Raw genomic sequence first — 23,205 nt, 5'->3', positions numbered from 1 at the left:
AGATCAGATTAGTTCATTCAGCATTTGTACACTCCTAGCTGTTCCTAACTTTTCAATATGTGCTCTGCCAGACAATGATTTCAGATATTCAGAAATAGTATACAGTACATGGCTGCCTTAATAAAGGCATCTGTTACGATTTTCAATGCCCTACTGTAATCAGCAGTTTCTCATGGGTCTGACGGATTCACAGATTTTTCTTTGGGTCTGTGCAATTCTGTAGTGGTGGTGTAAACGAGGTGAGATATCCTTGGATTCCTGAAATTTCATCAAATGCAACCCATTCAAAAAGCTTTCTAATTTTTCTTGGAGTATTTTAGACTGTAGTATTTATCAGACTCCTGACTTTTATTCTTATGTAGTAAATTAGCTTGTACAGAGAGTAAAAATTAAGTTCAATTTTTAGATAAGTATGTGTAGTCTGGCCATGGAGGTTGTAGAGTTATAGCTTGATATTTTATTCCCAATTATTGATCCTGCTTGTAGAATTTATAGTACTGCATCATATAAATCATGTGGAGATTGATTTGTTGTTGACATGATGGCTCATTACTTAGCAAGCTTAATTGGTTTTCTCCTTAAAAACAGTGTGTGCATATCTATATATATGCAATTTTTATTTACCATATTCATATAAAAAATGAAAAGGCTCTTGATTTACAGTTAATTATCTAGACTTTCATATCAACATCAGTTGACAGAAGTACTAGTCTGCCTCAGAGTGATCTAATGAGGCTCAGTTAATGAATGCTATTACGAAGAGATGATTTGCCTACAAGAAAACTACAAATGCATCTGGATTTCATTTACAGTGAAGAACATCAAATTACAAGAAAGTAGTCCAGGCTTTAGAAAAAAAAAGTATTAATCTAGAGCTTGGAAACCTCTTAAATGACATAAAGGCCCTAAGCTGTGTGTGAATTGCTCACTCTCGATGATAAAACTTTATCTCTCGAGCAGTTATGATGAGATGGTAAAAAAAGGGCAGGATTCTTCAGATACATGAGCAGTAAGGAGAAACACGGGAAAACACAGGCCCATTACTAAACAAGGAAGGGAAATTAGTAATGATGCTGACAAGGCAGAGGTTCTCAATACCTTCTTTGCCTCTTCCTTTACTGGCATAGTTGGACACCAGACAACAGGATCAAGTAGATACAACATCACCTGTGCTGACCCACTGTCAGTGGAGAAAAAGCTGCTCTGCAGTGTCTTGAGGGAGTTCAACCCACATAAATCATGGAATGATAGACGGTTTGGGTTGGAAGGGACTTTAAAGATCAACTAGTTCTAACCCTCTGCCATAGGCAGGGACACCTTCAACTACATCAGGATGCTCAAAGTCTCACCCAACCTGGTCTTGAACACCTCCAGGGAGGGGGCATCCATGACTTCCCCAGGCAACCTGTTCCACCTATCCCAGGGTGTTAAGACATTGTTGGCTGACATTGTTGCAAGGTCACTGTCCATAAACTATGAAAAATCACAGAGATCTGGTAATATGCATGATAACTGGAAGGGGCAAATATCTTACCTAACTACAAGAAGGGCCTAAAAGAGGACCCAGGAAATTACAGGCCCAGTAGTCTTCAAACTCTGGAAAAGTAATGGAACAAGTCCTCCCAGAAACTAACATGAACCAAATGTAGCAGGTGAATGGGAAAACAGAGCATAGATTTACCAAGGTAAAATCACACCAGACTCATCTGATCACACTCTGCAACAAAATAACATCTGTCGACATGGGACAAGCAGTGGGAGTTATTTACCTGAACTTCAGCAAAAGGTTTGACATTGTTTCCTGCAGCCTTCTTGCGGACAAATTGGCGGATATGGCTTTGATGAGTGGACTGTTCAATGGATAAGGAATTGGTTGGATGGTCACATTCAGAGAGTAGCAATCAATGGCTCAATGTCTAGATGGAGATCCATGATAAGTGGTGTCCCTCAGGTATCCATATTTGGACCAGTGCTGTTTAATATCTCAATCAACGATACAGACAGCGAGATCAAGTGCACCCTCAGCAAGCTTGCAAATGACACCAAGCTGAGTGGTGCAGTTGCTACACCAGAAGGATGGGATGTCATCCAGAGGGACCTGGATAAGCTGGAGAAGTGGGCTTGTGAGAACCTCATGAGGTTCAACAAAGCCATGTGCAATGTCATACACCTAAATCAGGGCAATCTGCAGTTTCAATACAGGATAGGGGATGATGTGACTGAGAGTAGCCCTGTAGGGAAGGGCTTGGGGGTGCTGGTTGATGAGGAGCTAGACTTGAGCCGGCAATACATGCTCGTAGAAAGCCAACCATATCCTGGGCTGCATCAAAAGAAGCATGGCTAGCAGGCCAAGGGAGGTGACTCTGCCCCTCTACTCTTATAAGACCCTACTTGGAGTATTGTGTCCAGTTCTAGAATCCTCGAAATAAGAAGGATATGGAGCTGTTGGAATGGGTCTAGAGGAGGGCTACAGAGATGATCAGATGGCTGGAGCACCTCTGCTACGAGGACAGGCTGAGAGAGTTGTGGTTGTTCAGCCTGGAGAAGTCTCCAGCAAGTCTGTACAGCAGCCTTCCAGTACCTGAAGGGGCTACAAGAAAGCTGGGGAGAGACTTTTTACAAAGGCTTGTAGACTAGGGGCAATGGCTATAAATTGGAAGGGGAAAGATTTAGACTAGACTTCAGGAAGGAATTCTTCATGATGAGGATGATGAGACACTGGCACAGGTTTCCCAAGGAAGTTGTGGATGTAAATTCCAATGATTAATGTGAACCATCTGCTGTCATACCTGGGGAAGAAAAGAAACTCTTGTAATTGTGGCAGTCAGTTCTACTTGTCCGGCTGCTTAGCTAGTAGGCATCTTCTACAAATCACACTGAATCACCCTCAATTGACCTTAGAAATGTAGAGATCTATAGCACAAGAAAACTTCTAAATATAGATGTGTAAATCTGGAGGACAGTCTTTCTATGAATGTTGTCCTTTGTTTAATAACTTCACCCAGCAAATCTTAAAAGCAGCAGGGCTGCGCAAGGATTTTGCAAAAGTACAATCATAAAGAAGCCATAGCTATAGGTTTCCACAGGTGTAGACCATGAAACTAATGTGCTTGAAATACGAATATGCAGAATATGCTTAAAGACATTAAATGTCTTTCAGGTCAATTACAGTTTTTGCAGAACAGAAAACTTGATAGAAGTGTATTATGAAATGTATCCGTTACAGACTCAAGAAGAGGGCAAGGACACAGGAAACATCAAATTGACTCAGCCTTTTAAAATATAGATAAAACTTGCCTGAGGATAAAGTTAAAGTGAAGTTGTGTTTCTTCATTGACAAGAAATGTTGCCTATCATTCAGTACTAAGAATTTAAATTTTGACAGTAATTTTCCAGTATAAAGGAGCATAGAAGGGAAGAACCAAGGTAGAGTTCATAAATATAAAGTGCTCTAGAATATGAAAAGTGCCTATTAGGTTTAGACCTAAAAGGTGCAATAAATGTGAATAAAATATAGATCTCTATCTTTCCCTATCATTAGACTAAATAGCATGCAATGTTTTAGACAGCTATACTTCATCAGACTCACTACAGATTTTTTACAAAACCAACACAACTCAAACCATTTTCTGATTTTACTACGGAAATACTAACATACAAAAGAATTTTAAATGTAGACTTGCTGTTGTCTAAATTCAACCGGAACCTGGAAATCTGCTGTCATATAATTTATGATGAATGTTGCAAAAGAGAAAACAAAGAGGGGCCTAGATTTTTCCTTTTCTATCTCTGGCTAGTAGCCCCAAAAGTAATAATTTGTATTCTGAATGGGACAAAATACAGATGATCTTTCAATATCAAAATGTGTTGAGAGGAATCAATAGTTTTATAGTTTTAAACAGATGTTAAAATGATAGAAGAATAAAATATCTCAGTAATTTTTACCTATTGCTTAGAGTCTGTCATAAGATTCTGTTGAGCTGGTCCAAAGACAGCAGAGTGATGACAGCAGCTTGCCTAAAGCCTTGATTCTGCATTTTAATACGTCTCCAGGCATGAGTGTAGAATAGCTATTACTGCATGGTTTGAATAGCCTTCTTACTAGCTATGCGTATGCAGAAATTTAGCACTGTTTGAAAGAGATTTCCTCTGGAACTGCTTCCATTTTAAATGAAACTAATTGGGGATTTCAGACTATAAACTAGAAATGCGTATTCAGACATATCAAAATTTCACTGGAAATTTTTCCATCTTTTTTTAATTTTTCCCAAAGTTGAGAAAAACATTGTGACACTATATGTTGGAGGTGTTGGCAAAAAAATGACCTGTGTGGTTTTATATGTGCAGTAGTTTTTATGCAGTTATGAAATGAAGAAAGGCAAAGCATTCAACTCCAGTATACTTCACTTCTTTTAGCTCTTCATTCTTTCTTGACATGCAAAAGTGACAGCGGTACATTCATGCTTTGTGATATGGCTGGCTGAGAATCCTAGTGTTTCATGAGTTCTTTCAGGGCATCAGCAGTGGTAGATAGGTAGTCTGCTGCTCCTACCTATGAGTATGGGGAACTTGACAAGCCCAGCATCTTTAAGTGTTACTTGCACCTTAACTCAATATATGAGACTGAGTATAGTAGATAATAGTAAGGGTTGGGCTTTACTGGCTGCAGTAGTTAAAACCATAAGCATTCAAAGCCAAGTAGAATATGTAGAAAAAGTTTCAGTTATTCAGCAGAAAAATGCTAATTTGATTCATTTAGTTTATATCCATTAGTCACTGAGTAAAATATACAACTGACTTGGGATGAAAACTTGATGGCCTGTGCCCCACTGGGTCACATGTCTGTCATGCTCAATGGACTCTTCTTCACAGGACCAGAGCTTTGATAAAAGAGGTCAAAGTGGCAAGTGCTTTCTCTTCCTTCTCCCTCCTTTTCAATGAAACCAGTCTACCTTACATGGTTCATTTGTGTCAGTGGTTCTTGCATGAAGCTTGATGTCTCTTATATGCAACCCCCCCATTCCCCCACACTCTCCACCCCACCCCGGGTTTTCCTGTCCTCCCATGAGTGCTTTAATTGCAACCTGACATGTCACTTTCAGTTTTCTTCTAGAAATATTTGAAAGAAAAATGGAAGTTGTAATTGACTTTCAGAAATACCTGTTGGTATATATTAGATGAGGCTGGAAACATATATCATATTGAGGTTCTCACACTGAACGGCCATATTCTTTTCACTAGTGGGGCTGAGACATGAGGGGGGAACCCAGCAAAGCTGAAGACCTTCTCCTTGCTGCTAAGGTGCCATTACAGTTCTGCAGTAGCTGAGTAGGAATTTCTCAAGTCCTTGATTTGAACGGAAGTTTTTAACATTTGCCCTGACCCCTGTATATCTATGTAAGTTGTGTTTTAGTACTTCAATATGTTTATACTTAGAGCAGATGAACTATCACAGAATCACAGAATAGTTAGGGTTGGAAGGGACATTAAAAATGCTCTAGTTCCAACCCCCCTGCCATGGGCAGGGACACCTCCCACTAGATCAGGTTACCCAAGGCCCCATCCAAACTGGCCTTAAACATCTCCAGGGATGGGGCATCCACAACTTCCCTTGGCAATCTGTTCCAGTGTCTCATCACTCTCATGGTGAAGAAATTCTTCCTAATGTCTAGTCTAAACCTGCCCTTCTCCTTATTAAAAAGAGAGTAAAACTCTTTCAGTCTGCAGGGATGATCCATAATGTTACTGAAAACTACCAGTCTCTGAATCTCTTACTGTGAGCACTTCAAGCAGATTTTATGAAAAAGACCTTCATCTATACTGTACAGACTGAATGCTCTGAAAAGATCAGTTATCCTGTATAATATTTAAAGATCAAGATTTTGAAAGTTCGTCTGTAGTTCAGCATTGTTAATGCCTAAAAACTGCAACTCTGTGATGTAGCACTAATCTAAACAGCAAATATTTAAGAATGTGTTATCTTACCTTGTGTTTAATTAAGAATGGAGCTTTTTTGGAACATTGATCCAGCTACGGGTACTGAGCACATCACAATCTGGCTGTTTGAATAACTTTTAATATCCTGGCTTCTTTGGTTTCTGATTTAAATTGAAAGTCAGTGAATACATTCATTGAGTTAATTCCCTTGGTCATTCTGCATGAAAGTGTCTGATGCAAAATCCAGATGTCTGTGCAGATTTTACACTATTTTCCAACTCAAACATGGCTCATTTTGTTCAGATGAGCAAAAGTAGTGATTAAGACTGGGATGTGGATAGATCAAAAGAAAAAAAAATCCAAGCAAATGTGTTGTGAAAACCCTCACAAAGTTTAATTCAATCATAAATATCTGACATGTCAAGGAAACATCATCTTCTGGTTTAAATTTTGTATAGTTTCTTAAATTGGTAGTTGGTTGTATATGACTTCCACATGAAAAACATGATAGAAGTTAAGTCTTGCAAAATTTCCCTCTTAGAAATCTTGAAAAGTTTGCAGAATTTTCACTTGACTGATGATGAATTAAGTCATATTGGTATATTTTTTTTTTTTATGGAAATCCAGGAGAGAGTTACCAGTTCTGCTTGAGATTTCTCTGATGTTTTTTGGGTTTTAGCACTCAATGCTCATGGAGAAACTCAACACATGCAAAATCCACCTATTTGGCCTGAAGAAATTTTTGTCTTTATTGACAAAGCAAACAAGCTACTAGTTTCTGCAGTGCTATGGTTGTTAATACTATTCGTTTAGAAGAAACAAACTTGCTACCAAAGAGCAAGATAAGGATTCTTATAGAAATTTCTGACATGATGTTACACACCGAGCAAATAATGGTGGTTTATTTAATAGATTTATGATAAGAAAATGAGTACACCTGGAATATTATAGGTAAATACTGGGATGGAGAAGCAGAAAAAAATCATTGTAAGAATTATGCCTCAACAAACTCTCAAATAAATTAATTACACAACATTTATCCAAGCTGTTTAAAACTGACTGAAAGAGACAAGAAAAATGTGCATTGGTAGCATAATATTTTACATAGCTTAACCAGGGTTATTTCTATTGGCAATCCTTGTGAATATAGATGCAGTTAAATATGAACAGCATACTTAGGCATTTATGGATAGAATCCTTCCTCCCTTCACTTTGTATCAAAAATTCTGTGGGACAAAAATGCTAAAAGATAATGATGTCTATTCTGAACTCCAAAACTATAGACAAATATGCTGTGCTATTATCTCTGAAGCAAAAGTAAGGCCAGATTTAGACAATGACAGTTTTCCAACAATATTATCCTAAATGCTGTATTATCACATGAGCTTCTATTGTTGTTAAAAAGCTTTTTCACTACAATTTCAAGTCACCACCTTTATGTTTCAGACTTAGAGAAAATGGCATTACCTTCCAATTCATCAAAGTATCAATAATAACAGAAGTTAATGTATTTTAGAGGCAATTCCTACTCTTTGTTTAGCCATATTCACACAGCACTTTAAATAAAGGCGTTCAGATATTGTAGAACAAGTCTTTTCGGTCTGCTTAGTAAGATCTTGGACAAATAAGGAAGGCATTGGTTTTTTCAAACCTTTAGCTGCTTGGTCTGTGGCATGAGGAATACAGAGCATAGTGGTGACTAATACATCTCTGTGCACTTTAAATGTGAGGTAGTACAAAAGTTCACCTGCTTTCAATAATTTTATTTATCAGCTTTTAATTAGATCCTTCACAGCTACATGTCCTTTGATCTGTGCTAACTGATGATGCATTGTGTTTTTAATAGGTTTCATAATAATAATGCTTGGCACTAATATAATGCTTTAGAGTTTCAAAGTACTATACCAACATTAATTAATTAAACCACAGAAAGCCCCTTGGGAGGTAAGAACAGTAAGTAAATATTTTACTGACTTTATTAAATGGGTATCTAACAGACACAAAGTGATTTTCCCAAGACCAGGGAGAGAGGTGAGAGAGGGCTTATCAAACAGAATGTAGGAGAAGGTCATAAAGTGTGTTGAAAGGTAATATTTGCATTTTGCTGGATATGTTGATTATTTGTAATATGTTTTATTTCCAATTTCTAAATAATGTTTTGGTTTCTGAAAGTAGAATGCAAATAGAATATAAAAAATATTTTACTTAGATCTTAAATATATGTTAATTTTTTAAAAAAATATTTAAATTCATTTTAATTTTCATGTTTTTAACATCTCTTTGTTGCAAATCTGTTGTGTCTTCTTTTGTACAGAATCAGGTTTTGGTTGGTAATTAACTACTTATAATATTCCAGGTTGTGCATAGTGTTCTAGAGCAAAGCCTTCAATTGCCAGGAAAATACACTTGAGACTTTGCAATTTTAGGCAATGTTGCTCAAGTAGTGTGATGGCTGCCTGTCAAAAAAGGCAAAGAAATGTGAGTGCCAGGAGTATAAACACTTTTCTCGCCCAATAGCTCTTATAGATCTAATACAGCTAAATCATTATTCTGTAACAGAAATTATCTATATGATACTTTAGTTTTGTATTGCATTGTAATGATTTTGTATGCCTGTACTAGAAAGGGAAGTGATGAAATTATATATGATGTGTATAGTGTATTTTTGGAAGTTGGTGTGAATGTCTAACTAAAATTCAACATTTACTTTTTATTGAAAAGTCATGATTAAAATCAAGATTGAATTGAATTGTTGATGCTTATCCTTCATTAGGCTTTTATTCCAGCTCCTGTCTCCTATTCTTTCTGTCCCCATTGTAGCTTTTTCTCTCCATATGAATTTTGATATTGGAAGATTTCCAGCTTATAACTGAGGGCTGTAACAAGGGTTGTGCGATGAAAAAAAGTGAGAGGGAAGGAGATAACAACTAGAAATTAAAATCTGACAGTCCAGGCTAAAATGCCGTTGTGGTTTATCCTGGAAAGAGCAGCAAGCCAAAAAAAAAATAAAAATAAAAAATCAAAGTTTATTGCTATTTAGCAATTAAAATCTTACCTTTTTATAGCTTATAAAAACAGATCATATAGAACTAATGGCTATTGAACTCCCACTGAGAATTGCACAGTACTTAAAGCAACAGAGATTTTTGTTAGGAAACAATAAAGATTCTTTGCTGTCTTCTGGGTCTCCTAACAAGAGGCCTAACCCCTGCCTAGATATGCTACTCCAGAAGTAAATTCAGCAGCATTTAAGATGACAAAGTTCACTTAGAGAAATGGGGTCTGATATCAGTGGAATAGGCTGTCATCTTGTATTAGTGGTTTTGCATTCCCACAGCTGTAAGAGCTTTAAAGGAAGAAGGAAATGATTATATGAACGATCCTATTGCAGTTAAGTTACAGGTTGGTAATGCCTGGAAATAGATGGGTTTCAAGAAGCAGGAGCAAGCCAAACTATTTTTTAATTTTCACTTGGAATCTGTAGTGACAGTTCCAAGCACAGATATGTAAAAAGTAAAATTCACAAGTCTAACAAAAACCTGTGTAGAAATTTCATCTTCTGGTGAGTTCTAGTTTCTACTTTCCTGCAGAATCTCCTTCAAATATTGTAATTTCTTTTGCTTATTATTTTGACATCTGCAAAATTATTATTTAAGTTTCATAGCTATATCTCCTAAAATACTTTATTATTGAAAGAAAAAAAAAGAAAAGTAAGTCTCAGCAGAAATGCTTGAAGCATTATTTCTTTTGCTTAGTGTCCAATGTATGGTTTTCTACACATCATCTATGATTATATTTGTCTTTGTATTTGACTCCAGGCATCCTCTAAGTTAAGGAAGAAAAATTTGCTGCCTTTTTATCCTGCAGTTTTTTTACAATGCAGCAAGAAGCATCAAAGACAAATCACCCAGAAGTGCAAGGATCAATTGAGGAGAAGGGAATAGCTTATCTTCCACATTATCAAAGACCCCCGCATTAGGCACGCTGTGCAAGTGCTGGCAGGCTGTGATGGATCAGCAGGCTCGGTCACACCAAGCTGCGTGGGAAATCCAGCTACTGCTGCAGTTAGTGCCAGCATCCACTAGGCAAAATAAAGCAGGAAACAGAGCACAATGCCATGTATGCTTCACAGTCTGCAACAGCACTTCATAATCAAATTTGGTGCTTACTGCATTTGCTAAATTCACACAACACCATTAGAGTGGAAATGTTTACATGAGGTGACACTGCAGTCATGCACTCAGGAACTGTATCTTGTTAGAATGTAAACCAGCAGTAAGAACAGCAAAGAGGCTTGATGAGTGCCCAGGAGGGTACTTTTAAGCCAGATCTGTACTTGGATCTGGTTCATGACATGACCATAAAAAAGTTATGCCAACATATTTAGCATGCAGCCATACATGGAGTAAAAGCAAGAGTGAAAGGAATGGATCAACTTGTATCAGACCAGTTTAAGAAGAATCGCTATTAAATGAAGAGGTAACTGTTTCCTCTATCTCTGCAAAAGTCCAGGGGTGTAAACTGTCCATAATGATCCACAGCTATCAGCTGTGATGTAGAATTGATATTGTTACTACCTACTGCTCCATTTGTGCTCAGAAGGTCTGAAAGAAAAGAGTTTTTTAGCTCTGGTAGATGACAGAGTTCACTTACTGCAGCAATTGCTGAACAGCAGAAACAAACTTGCCAGCGAAGCCTTCTGTGTTGATTCTTCTTTTGTTCAATCATTAGCAACTCCACCAGTTTAATACTAAAAGGCACAGGGCAGAGTTCTGACAGTTTAGTTGTCAAGGAGAGGGAAACATTGACTTGATGGTTGATAGCAATTCTTTCAGAGTAGGTTTTTTTTCTGACAATCTGTAAAGAAAAGGTGCAAGGATATCCTGTTTAAAGCCAAAGCTGGTAAACAGAGATAATACATTAATAAAAGAATTTAGTTAGCAATGAAGTTAATTTTCTACTATTTAAAAAAAAATATATTGAAGTATATTCTTGGTATAGAATTTGTTGGAATGAGATCTTTGGCTTACATTAGAAATCAAAAAAAACCCACAAGTATCCTATTTTCCTTAAAAGTATCTTTATCTGCCTTGCATTAATTTGTAGAATTTGTTAGATTTTCTGCTAATGCAATGTCCTATTTATGTACGTAAGTATACGTTTAGGGAAGAAGAGAGGGAGAATAAAAATATCTCTATCCTAATATAGATGTATAACCTGTAATAGGATGTAATGTTTATCAAAGAAAATATCAATGTTCCATCACATGAATAAGAGACTTTTTTAAAGCCATGTAATATGAGAAGCTGTAAATATTTCCCATAACTGGGTATATTAAGCTCACATATTATTTTTTTTAATTAAGATGAATGAAATGAGTGAATTATTTTCTATGCAATAAATAATTTTTTTCCCCTCACATTATTCACATTCAGGGCAACAGGTAATAAAAAATACACTTGTTTGTGATGAGTTAGATAAAATTTTTTATCAAAATGACTTTGATTCTATCATAATGACTCATAAGTAACAATAAATTAAATTTATTGAAAATATTTCTGCCCATAATTTATTGAAAATATTCCTGTCTCATTAAGTTTGGAACAATACAAAACATTTCAGAGATTACATTAATAAAGTAAAGTATTTGTGAAACCTGAGATAGGTTTGATTTAATTTATTAAAAATAAAAATCTAATTAGAAATTTTTCTAGGACTTGTACAGATTTTTCTAGTTTGCCTAATTTTGAAAGGTAGACAGTAGGTAGAATTATGAAGTGGAGATGGGGGGAGCTAGGAGCCCATTCTGCATCGGTGAAGTATCATAATTAAAAAAAAAAAATTCTACAGGCATATCTTCTAGAACATTCAGAAAATTCCATAATTTACTGTGAAGATAAATCACTTGCAAATGCAAAAACTAATTTAAGGTAACTGAATGTCTTGTGTTTCACCTTATGCAGACTCCTTCATGATCCTACTGTGAGAATGTGTTGGCTTAGGACAAACTATCATGTAAGATAATATCAAGTTATATGGTAAAACAAAGAGAACACAGAATGACCATGAGCAGGCCTCATACATACCAGATTCTAGACTGATCAAAGTAACAATCGAACATGATAATATTCATATACATATATATTCTCTTTAACTTTAAAATAAATTATCAGGGAATACGCTTATGCTAGTTTTTTGCACCAGGTTACCTGGTCAGCCTCTGAGATCCTACATTTTTAACTTTATTTACATTCCACAGTCTTAATGAACTACATTTTACTTTTTGTAAAAATTAGTACTGTACTATGTTTTCACTCTCATGCAATCTGACAATGGTGAAGAAGGAAATAGACTGTACCAGTTTCATGCTTTCTTATTTCATTTCCTCCTTCCATACTATACTTAGTCTTCTGGTGGAGGAAAAAAAATTGTGTTTGGAAGGCACAATCCCACTCAGGGCTAATCAGTTCCCAGCATTCACGCATACAGACGAATATATGCATATGCATATAGAAAAATATAGATAATGTTCCTTTTACTAAGAGATTGTTAGTACCATGGAGATTTTTATTGCTAAATGCGATATTGTGTTTAGAGTGTGTTAATAGGAAGGTTACGCTGGTTCTGAGCTTTGTATTATCTAAGCCAACAGGATGAGAATTTATAACAGAATCATGTAATTCACATGGGGCACCTTTTGTATAGGACTAGTATTTTGATTTCTTAGGTCCTGGTAGAACATTCTCAAAAGCATCAAGAACTTTCCTTTAAAGCTTTGCTGTGTCATAGCCTTTATAATAATTTTTTATCTGTCTTCTTGACAGTCACTGGAATGTTTTATTTAAAAATGAGAGAAGCAATGTGTGGTTCTCTCAGTTCTTGTCTGATGTGACAGGACAAAGCAGCATGAATGTTGGTCATGAGGAAAGTTACTATGAAGCAATGTAAAATTGATCAGTGGTTTCAGTGTCCAAGATGGATGAATCAATAGTTAAAATGATGACAAATAAATTTCATGTTTAAAAATCTTTGTTTTACTGATTTGCTGTAAGTAATGCAAGTAAAGACTTGCTCAAATATATACCTCTGGCTTAATTGTGATCCTCTAAATTAACAATATTGCAGCTCGTGTCAAAAGGAAAAAGATGGTTGGACAGACTCTGACAGAGATTAAAAAAAAAAAACTAAATCCAAACTGAAATTAATAGTCCTCTGGTGATACTGTATTTTTGTCAGAGCCAGTTGTTGGAATTGTGATTGAAAAGTCAATGGAAGAAAAGATACTTTCCTTCTGAAAAAGATGGATTTTTATTTCCCATTTAAAATACTGCTGCTGCTACTACTACTACTGCTACTGCTACTACTAGTACTACTACTACTACTACTACTACTAATAAACCTGTTCCCAGAGAAAGGCATCAAATTTATTCAGGAAAAAAGGATTATTAATTGGTAGCCTTCTAACCAATCAAAAGATTGCAAGCTAAAGCAATCCAATACTTTTCCTCCTCAATCACCTTCTGTTTTCCTCATCAGCTGAAAGATGCTTTTATGGCTCAAGGTTTTATAATATGATGCTCTTGGAAAATATCTTTTGCTACAGATTTTGGCAGAACAAGTGACAGGATTTTATGTAACTGATTAATGTCTAGTATCGGATGCAAAATTGTTGCATAACCTGTAGAGCTTCAACTGTCCAACAACAAGCAGAGTTAACTGATTTAGTGAATGGAGGGATGGCTTTTAATAAAGAAAGTAGTCATCATCCATCAAAAAATCTGCAAGCCAAGGTGGAACACAAAGCTTTCTGATTAACATTTAGTTAGACACTTTCATTTCATAAATATATAGCTGTGATTTTTTTAAGACTACAGCAGATAGCACTAGGAGAACCTGAAGACTATAAACAAACCTCCTCTTCTGTTATAATGGTCCCCAAGCTCAGAAATGTCCAAAAGAGATTAACTAGCCATGATTGATGTTCTGATTGTCCCCATCCAGTAGCCAAGATTCTGTGCATCAACTCCTGGAACCAGCAGCCTTTTCTGTAAAGAGTGGAGATGGGCAAAGCCTCAGGCAGAAGTGGGTTAGGGAGAGGGGCAGCCTGCCAGAAAAAAATTCTTCCTCCTGTGCCCAGAAGACTATAGTGCCTTTTTCAATTAATTATGAGAAAACAGAATCACCAGTGTTCCTCTGCCTTTCTTACTGCGTAATCCTGCCATAATCCCAGTTTTTACCAGTGCCACACGGGCAATGAAAAACAAAAGCAGACAGCTTTGTTATTGAAATATAACCTTCCATTTAACTACAGCTTACCCTTCTTGGGCATTACTGCCAAGTGGATGTTCTCTCAGATACTTGTACTTGCCATTTTCATGCACTTTGTCATACAGTAGAAATTCTTTACTTGCAGTCTAGTTTTCCTGATCATGCATTTGTTTTTTTAGGACGGTTTACCACAGTTAAAATGTCTTCTCTTCAACAAGCTAATCTTTATCTCTTTCCCTACTGATCCCTGCTATTAAGGGACAATGTCAGCTCTCTAGATTTGGTGCTGTTTTGAAATAGAAGTAGTTTGGGCACTGGAAATGGACCTCCATACATTCACATACAGACTACTGTGGAATGTATGATATTATAGGGAATCATTCCTCTCCTCTTATAGTTGCTCTATTAAATGTTTGTTTATAAACCTATTATAATAAAAATGCTTATTGAGGTATAAAATGAAAACATGCATGAAGGTTATAAGCAGCATCTAGTGTGCCTTGTTAAGAAGATGAAATCTGTTATGCTTTTTCTGTCACTAAAGTATCACAAATACATTGAGAAAAATTGTAGGACAGAGTTTGGCAGAAGATTCCAGGCCCTTACAAGACTATACCATATTATGAGCTGCTTCTCTCCATTTGCTATTCAGTTTTCTAGACTCTCGTCTTAGTAAAGCTCTGCAGTTGCTACTCATGTTAAATCTCTCTAGGACAAGAAGGACTAGATTCAAGGGAAGCCTTGGCTGCAACAACCATGAAATGGTGGAGTTCAAGATCCTCAGAGCAGCAAGGAAGGTGCACAGCAAGTTCACTACCCTGGACTTCAGGAGAGCAGACATGGGCCTCTGCAGGAATCTGCTTGGTAGAAGACCACAGGATAAATCCTTGGAGTGTAGAGGGGCCCGAGAAAGATTGTTACTGTTCAAGGAACACCTCCTCCAAGCACAGCAACGATGCATCCCAACAAAGAGGAAGTCAAGCAAAGACACCAGAAGGTCTGCGTGGATGAACAAGGAACTCCTGGACAAAGCCAAATGTAGAAAGGAAGCTGATAGAAGATGGAAGTAAGGGCAGATATGCTGCGAAGAATACAGGGAAATTGTCCAAGCAGCCAGGGGTCAGGTTAGGAAAGCTAAAGTCCTGCTTGAATTAAATGTGGCCAGGGACATAAAGAACAGTAAGAGAAGCTTATATAGGTATGTTGGAAATATAAGGAGGACTAGTGAAAACGTGTGCCCTTTCTGGAAAGAAACAGGAAAGCTGGTTATTTGTGACATAGAGGAGGCTGAGGTGCACAATGAATTTTTTTGTCTCAGTTGTCACCAGAAAGGGCTCAAACCGCACCACTCAAGTCACAGAAGACAAAGGCCGAGTCTGAGAGATTCAAGAACTGCCCGCTGTAGGAGAAGATCAGGTCTGTGACCATCTAAGGAACCTGAAGGTGCACAAGTCCATGAAACCTGATGTGATGCAACCATGCGTCCTGAGGGAACTGGTGGATGAATTTGCTAAGCCATTATCCATCATATTTGAGAAGTTGTGGCAGTCCAGTGAAGTTCCCACTGACTTCAAAAGGGTAAACATAACTCCCATTTTTTTTAAAAAAAATGTAAGACCCAGGTAACTACTGGATGATCAGGCTCGCCTCTGTGCCTGTCAAGATCATGGAGCAGATCCTCCTGAAAATCTGCTGAGGCGCATGGAAAATATGGAGGCAATTGGTGAAAGCCAGCATGGCTTCACTAAGGGAAAATGTGCCTGACAAACCTGGTGGTCTTCTACAATGGGGCTAAAGCATTGGTGGATAAGGGAAGAGCAACTGACATCATCTACCTGCATTTGTGCAAAGCATTTTACGCTGTCCCACATGACATTCTTGTGTCTGACTGGGAAAGACATGGATTTGGCCATTTGGATGGACTGTTTGGTGGATGAGGAATTGGCTAGATGGTCGAACTCAAAGAGTTAGTCAACGCCTTGATGTCCAAGTGGAGACCAGTGATGATTGATGTTTTTCGGTGGTTGATATTGGGACCAGCACTATTTTATACCTTTTTCAGAGACATGGACAGTGAGATCAAGGTCAACCTCAGCTAGTCTGCCAGTGAGAGCAAACTATGTAGTGCATTCAACATTCTTGAGGGAAGATGTGCCATCCAGAAGAACATTGGCAGACTTGAGAGATGAGCCTGTGCAAATCTCATTAATTTCAACAAAGCCAAGTGCAAGGTTCTGCACCTGGGCAGTGATAATCCTAAGCACCAGTACAGCTTGAGCAGAGAATGGATTGAGAGTAGCCCTGAGAAGAAGGACTTGGGGGTTTTAGATGTAGTGATAAGACAAGAGGTAATGACTTTAAACCAAAAGAAGGTAGAATTAGATTGGATATAAGGTAGATATTTTACACTATGCATGTGGTCATGCACTGGATCAGGTTGCCCAGAGAAGTTGTGGCAATGTGGTCTAGTGGAAGTTGTCCCTGCCCATGGCAGAGGGTTTGGAATGGGATGATCTTTAAAATTCCTTCCAACCCAGACTATTCTATGATTCTATGATAAATACATTTAATGAAATGTAGTATAATATGATATATAATCACAAAATGCAAACACACAATTGTGGGACAGTTACACAACTAGAGTACAGGAAAAAACTAGAGTACAGGAAAATGTGTGCAAGTAGAGGAAGAATATGTAAAATAACAGCAAAGGATGTAAAACAAGCAGGAAAGATGATGTCCAAAGAAACCAAAGTTATCCATATGAAAAAACAAGACAGAGACTTACAGAAACAGAACAAGTTCCAATTCTTGAAACAATATGAATTATTTGAGGAGCATATCAGCTCTTTTTCCTTCTGGAAAGGGAGATGAGTAGTGTAAACCCATCAATGATGAGAGAGGAAAGATGAGAATGAAAGGAGACACGAAAGAGGATTTTAGCTTTCTTCATGAAAGAGCTCTCGAACCTAATCACTTTGATCTTGGCTGAGAACATCAAAGACTGTAGGAATCAGCGCTATGTGGCAACAGCTCCATGATGGTGCTATGTATTACAATATAATATTATCCTATACTCCGGCAGTATAGGATAAGGAATAGTTGCATAAATATCCAGTGATAATTATTGACAATGAGCAAGAACTACCCATTTTCAAAATGTGCTGTTAATAGATGTCAATCTGGAAAAGTGTTCTGAATTTTTTGAAACACTCACTATAGTGGGCTATAATTCCCTGCATACTCCTATATATAGACCCAGCTGCAAGTCTTTTAAGACATTTGAGACCAGTTCACCAGTATTAGACTGTTAAGAGAGCTGTATTATCCTTAATTTTTCGGTAGTTAGGTGACTGTATGGCAACTGATATTTTGACCAATAGAAGGAAGTGAATGAGAAAACTATCAGACCTAAAAGACTCAATACAAATAGCTTGCTGTAGGCAGCTAGGACATAGTGCTAAACTCATATCCTTTTTAAATCAACCAAGGCAAGGGACATAGCACACACAAGGAGGAATTAAAATTATACTGTTCTTAACTTTGATACTGATTCAGTACATGGCTTGATTTAATTCATTTAACATCTTGGTATTTATTTAGCCTGACTTAAAGATTTAAGTTAAAAAATATATTTTAATCTGAGATCTGCCTTCAGATCATCAGGTGTAGCAGCTTACCAATGCCTATTTCTGAAAGAATCCAAAAAATGGTTTACAAGGAGTAAAAACTAGTAAAGCTGTACCATAGTAATCGACTAATCCAAAACCCAAAATACTGTCTAGTAAAACACGGTGCTTACATAATGATGCATAACATTCCTGCAGAATAGCTTAGATTAGAAAAAAATGGACACAGAATGACTATTTCCTTATTTATTCCTTAGGAACTGTGAAATCTGGTTGTTTAGCTGGTTGGATCAACATTATATTGCCAGTCTATCTATACTGTCAACTTGCTGACCTTATTGAGACCTTTCCTACAGATTGTGATAGGATCAAGATCTGGTCTAGTTATAGACAAATAAGACCTGGGTCTGATTACTTCCAGTCCATGAGAACTTCAGAAGTCTATTGGCAAAAAAGGCTTCCTGCTTATAAAATCAACTCAAAGATGTTTCTCTTTTATTCCTCCTCTTCTCCTAGAGTCCTTTATTTATTTTTTTTGAGAGTTTATAATCCCTTTTTAGGGATTTTGTTAATGCTGAGGAAAGTATCACAGAGCTGGACTTGGGATGAAGCCAAAAACATTATTTTGGACCATTAAGTTATTTCAGTTGAGGGAAATAATTGTTCCCAACTAATATTTTAGACCTCTTTTAAGCGTATCAGGTTGTCACAGTTTATGGGACCCAGATAAAATCTCATTCAATAAATGCAGTAGTTGAATGAGGAGTTGGACCTGGAAATCTTATCCAGACTAAAGTGATAATGCCAGGCAAGGGACACTGTCCTCATTTCTATCCCTAAAAATGGAGAAAAGCATCTGCTTGATACTGTCTTCATGTTTTGGAAAGCTAAAACAATTTTGAAGATGAAATAACAAACTAAACTAATTTTCACAGAAAATTTTACTCAGTTTTAAACCTCTTAATTTTGCAAATGTGGTAGATAGTCTTTAATCAGGTAGAAGATTTGCTTTCATAAAGATTATTTACCACATAGTAAATTGGCTGACCAATTCTTCACACTGTTTGGTACCCTGCTATCTTGAGTTTTTTCTCATCAGTTTGGTAATGAATCTATGGAGGAGGACAGCAGGCAGACCACCTGTTACTGCACTGCTAGTAAGCATGATTGAAAGATTACATTTCCTTTCTCATGAAAAAAGTTTTTGACTATCTGCTTATAAACTTAATACATCACTTTTTTAAATCTCTTTCCCTTGTTTAGGATAAAGAGAAATATGTATAAAAATATATCTAAACGAATGTATATTTCAATATAAGTTTTATATATTTTAAAAACATTAGTTGTGTTTATTTAAACATATTTTGTTCTAACAAAAAATTTGTCATTTCTTTGCAAATTTTATGTATAAGATACCTGTTTCTTTTTGAAAGAGCTGAAATTTTATGGACATGCTTCATTTACACTCAGGATGCTTCATGTTTTTCTAACATTATAAATGATTGCAGCAGAGGTTGCGTTAAGTCTGCCTCCAGTCAGTGTCCGTAATGGGTATTACTAATGGCAGGGTGTTAACAGCAAAAGTAGCAATAGTAGTTCTATTATTTAAGCCTTAGATTTTAATTTGCTATATCCGAGAAGAAGTAGCAGTATCTAAATTACTTAGCGTCTTTTGTATGAGTATAATCAAGATGTTATAATTGTTGCTTTCCATTGGATGTGTCTATGTAATGTTCTGAATCACTTTTAACTTGAATTTACTTTCTTTTCTATTCATTTTACAAACATACTTCTGTGAAACAGAAAAGATTATTTTCTCCTTTTCTAAAGATAGACAGCTGAAGAACCAATGACTTCACTTGAATTATTGGTCAATGTAGAGATAGTAATTACTTGAGTAGGCTTCTGATCATTCCCCAAGAACTTAAATATTCAGAATCATACTGGCTACTCATATCAGATGTAGATTTAAACCCAATTACATTGAACCAAGCATCTTCTTTCTAGTACAACGTCTCCTACGAAAATCAATATGAAAATAGGGGGATAATCTAGTCCAGGTAAAGCGGGTTCACTTAGAGCAGGTTGCACAGGTATTTTTATATTTATTTATGCCAGAATTGTAACCTGTAGTGAATATATGAAGAATATGAGCTTCACTATAACAAGGAAATTAAAAGATTTTTTAAAAGGCGACATATCTATGTACACCAGTTTCCTGAATGATCACACAGTGGAGCAGTGTACTTTTATTTTACCTTGTTTAAATGTACAAAGGATATTTTCCCTATGAGAAAATAAGAGACTATGACATGCATCTAAGAAATTACACTTGTAAAACACCCTTATGTGTGGAAATATGATAATTGCTAAGATTCATTACTACTGACTTGCTACTCCTGGCCTGGTTTTGCAGCTACATTTAATGATAGGATGACCTCATCAATTCTAATGACTCTACATTAACTAAGGGTTCTATTTTACCAGCATTTAATATAAACTATAAATAAAATGCATCTTTCATCTACTTTGACAGTGAACTGTGAAACAAAGGTGAATTCCAGGCAATAAACAGAACCAACATGTCAGGTACGTATGTATATATGGTACTTTTCATTTAGGTGAGCTTGTTGGTATTGTCCAAAGATTTATTATGGTTACCATATTAACTAATCCTGCAGCTGCAGAATACTGGTGTTGTAGGTATTAAAGCTTAAGAGAGCACTTTTTTTTTTTAATATACAACGGATGTTTCACTAATTTTAAATGATCACTCAATTATGTTTTATGATTTGTTCAGATATTTTTCTAGAATGCCTATGCTGATTGTATCATGTAACCTGCAAGTAATATACTGGCCAAGTACAAAATTAGACTTTCTCGTAAGAAAGTCCAATGTGAAATAAGACACACTGACCTATACCAGGGCTGAATTTGTCCCACTTTCTATTAGTGAATGGATAGGGAGATAAAAGTTTCCACACAACTTGAACACACAAGACTTACCTAATAGTTCATTGTGTTGATATATTTAAAAAGTTTTTTGTTTTCAAAAGGAATGGAAAAGCAATTCAATGTTCTCACTAGTCAAGGTTTTAAATAGCTGTAGGAACTGTCTGTGTTGTCTGCTTTCTAAAATGCTCAGCTAAGTTTAGGTTCAGATAGGTTTCTTACCTGACCCATTACTTGGTGCAAAAATGAGGAGATCTTACGGTTAACAATCCCATATCACGTTTTCTTATTTATTTTTCCTATGTTACTTTAATATTTTCTTTGCGTATTTATTGTTTTTGAGGAGTATACTTTTATATCTGTTTTTAAAAGTTGGGCTTGGGAATTTTAATACAAAGGTTGTTTTGTAAGGCATTATTTGCCTGTGCAAGTCAAAAGCGCATTATAGGCCAACAGTTAAGTTAGAAAAGATACAAAAAGTAACAACCACTCAATTATTTTTTTTTTTTTAAAGCAAAATCTTCACCTCATTCTATTCATTGCACACACATGCATTTATTACATCTGCAGTAAATTCACTGCAGGAGCTTTTCATCTGTGCAAATATTAGTTGTCTGCATTACAGCCTAAAGTTTCACATGCAATTGTAATCCAAATTATTTCAGGTAAACTGAATCTGTAAGACTACCATGTGGCTGATGCTGATCCTAAATTTATAGTTCATTGATTATTGATTAATTATATCTTGATAATAAATCATTAAACCACTTTCATCCTTGGAACTGTGTGGACTGGACATTTTGTCCCTGTAACAATATTCAAGATACTGGCTTAAGACTAGCTTGCAGGAATTATCCTAGTTGTGGAAGTATCCCAGCTGCATTGCAGATATTCCTAATTGGAGGGACTGGAAATACAATGTCACAAAAATTAATACAAAACAAATATTTGCAGTTTATGGTTGTATTAATTTATATAAAATATGGCATAAAGAGATCAAAGTTTGGGAGTATGTATTATGGAGAGTTTATTAGTATTTATCTAAGATGACTTTGGTAATTTGATTTGTATCTTCAGACATAAGAAATACAAATATCCCATAGTATAACCCTACATGTCATGCAAGCAGATCCACTTCCTCTCAAAGAGGTTGGTATTTTGAAGGCAATTAAGAATTATTGATGCAGAAATCCAATTCAGTCTAGTAGACTTGCACATTTTTATTTCCTTAAGTTTAAAAATTACAGAAATATGTACCCTGTAATTTTATAAAACATGCAATAAGAAATTCAAAGCAGATGGCTAAATTAATGCATCTCCTGTAGTTCAGCCCTTGAAACCTACTGAGGATTCAGTCTAATGAAGACTGGCAGTGTCACATTGTCATGCTGCTCTTCTGTACTCTCTTATCATTGTTGTTTTTAACATTTTTATGATATTTTAACACTTGTTCACTTGCCAGAATGTTCTTTTGAACTTCAAGTTGAAGAGAACCTGAAGTTGGCAACCTGAAGTTTCACTGCAGCTTGTGGGTACTACAGAAGAGCTACTGGTGTAATGGTAAGAGAGGAGCAGAGGCAAAACCTGTCATGTTTTAGTACCTCTGCTAAATTACACTGCATTTTATATAACACTCTACTAATGTAATTTAGCTTGGAACATGATCAAAATTAGATTGTATATTTTATATAAAAACTTGTGGTTTGGTCATGTTCCAAACAAAACTACATTAGTGTGCTGTAAATACTACAGTGAATTTTGAAGGAGGCACTAAAACATGATAACATTTTCTTCTTCCCCACTCTGAGTTGTGTTCCTCTTTCATCCTTTAGCAGACTGGATTCTCAAAATCTCAAGGTCACAGTCTGGATGAGAATAATGGCATTTCAACAACAGTTAATTGCTGACAAAACCATTGATAAACAAGACTATTGAGGGAATGAACTATGAAAAAGCTGTTTTGTCTGCTGTTTGCATTGTTGAATTCTAAAGGTGCAACCAGCATTGAATTGATGGGGAAGTGTTGCAAATTCTGAAAAAAAACCTCCTCACAGGTACTGCATTCATATCACATTTCAGAGAAATAGGAGACAGTAACTTTCTCCTCTAACTGCTTTATCTTTCTTTATTCCAATAACAGCACTCTGCCAGTGCCACAGCTCTGGCCTTGCCATCTTTCTCTTTCCCTTCATATAAAGAAATCATAGTAATCAGGGGAAAAAACAGAAGTTGTAAGTGTTGGGGTTTTTTTGTTGTTTGTAAGGGCTTTTTTTGATTGATAGGTTGATGCTTTTTTACAGGATATCAGGTGATTTCTGTTGGAACTGATTGGAAGTTTCTTGTCAATTTGTTGATTTAAATGTGCCGATTTGTGAAATCATAGTAAAAGACCACAAAAAATAAATTAAAGCAGAGGGAT

This window comes from Phaenicophaeus curvirostris, chromosome 3 (genome assembly GCF_032191515.1).
Source record: "Phaenicophaeus curvirostris isolate KB17595 chromosome 3, BPBGC_Pcur_1.0, whole genome shotgun sequence".
NCBI lineage: Eukaryota > Metazoa > Chordata > Aves > Cuculiformes > Cuculidae > Phaenicophaeus > Phaenicophaeus curvirostris.
This window is presented reverse-complemented; position numbering follows the sequence as displayed.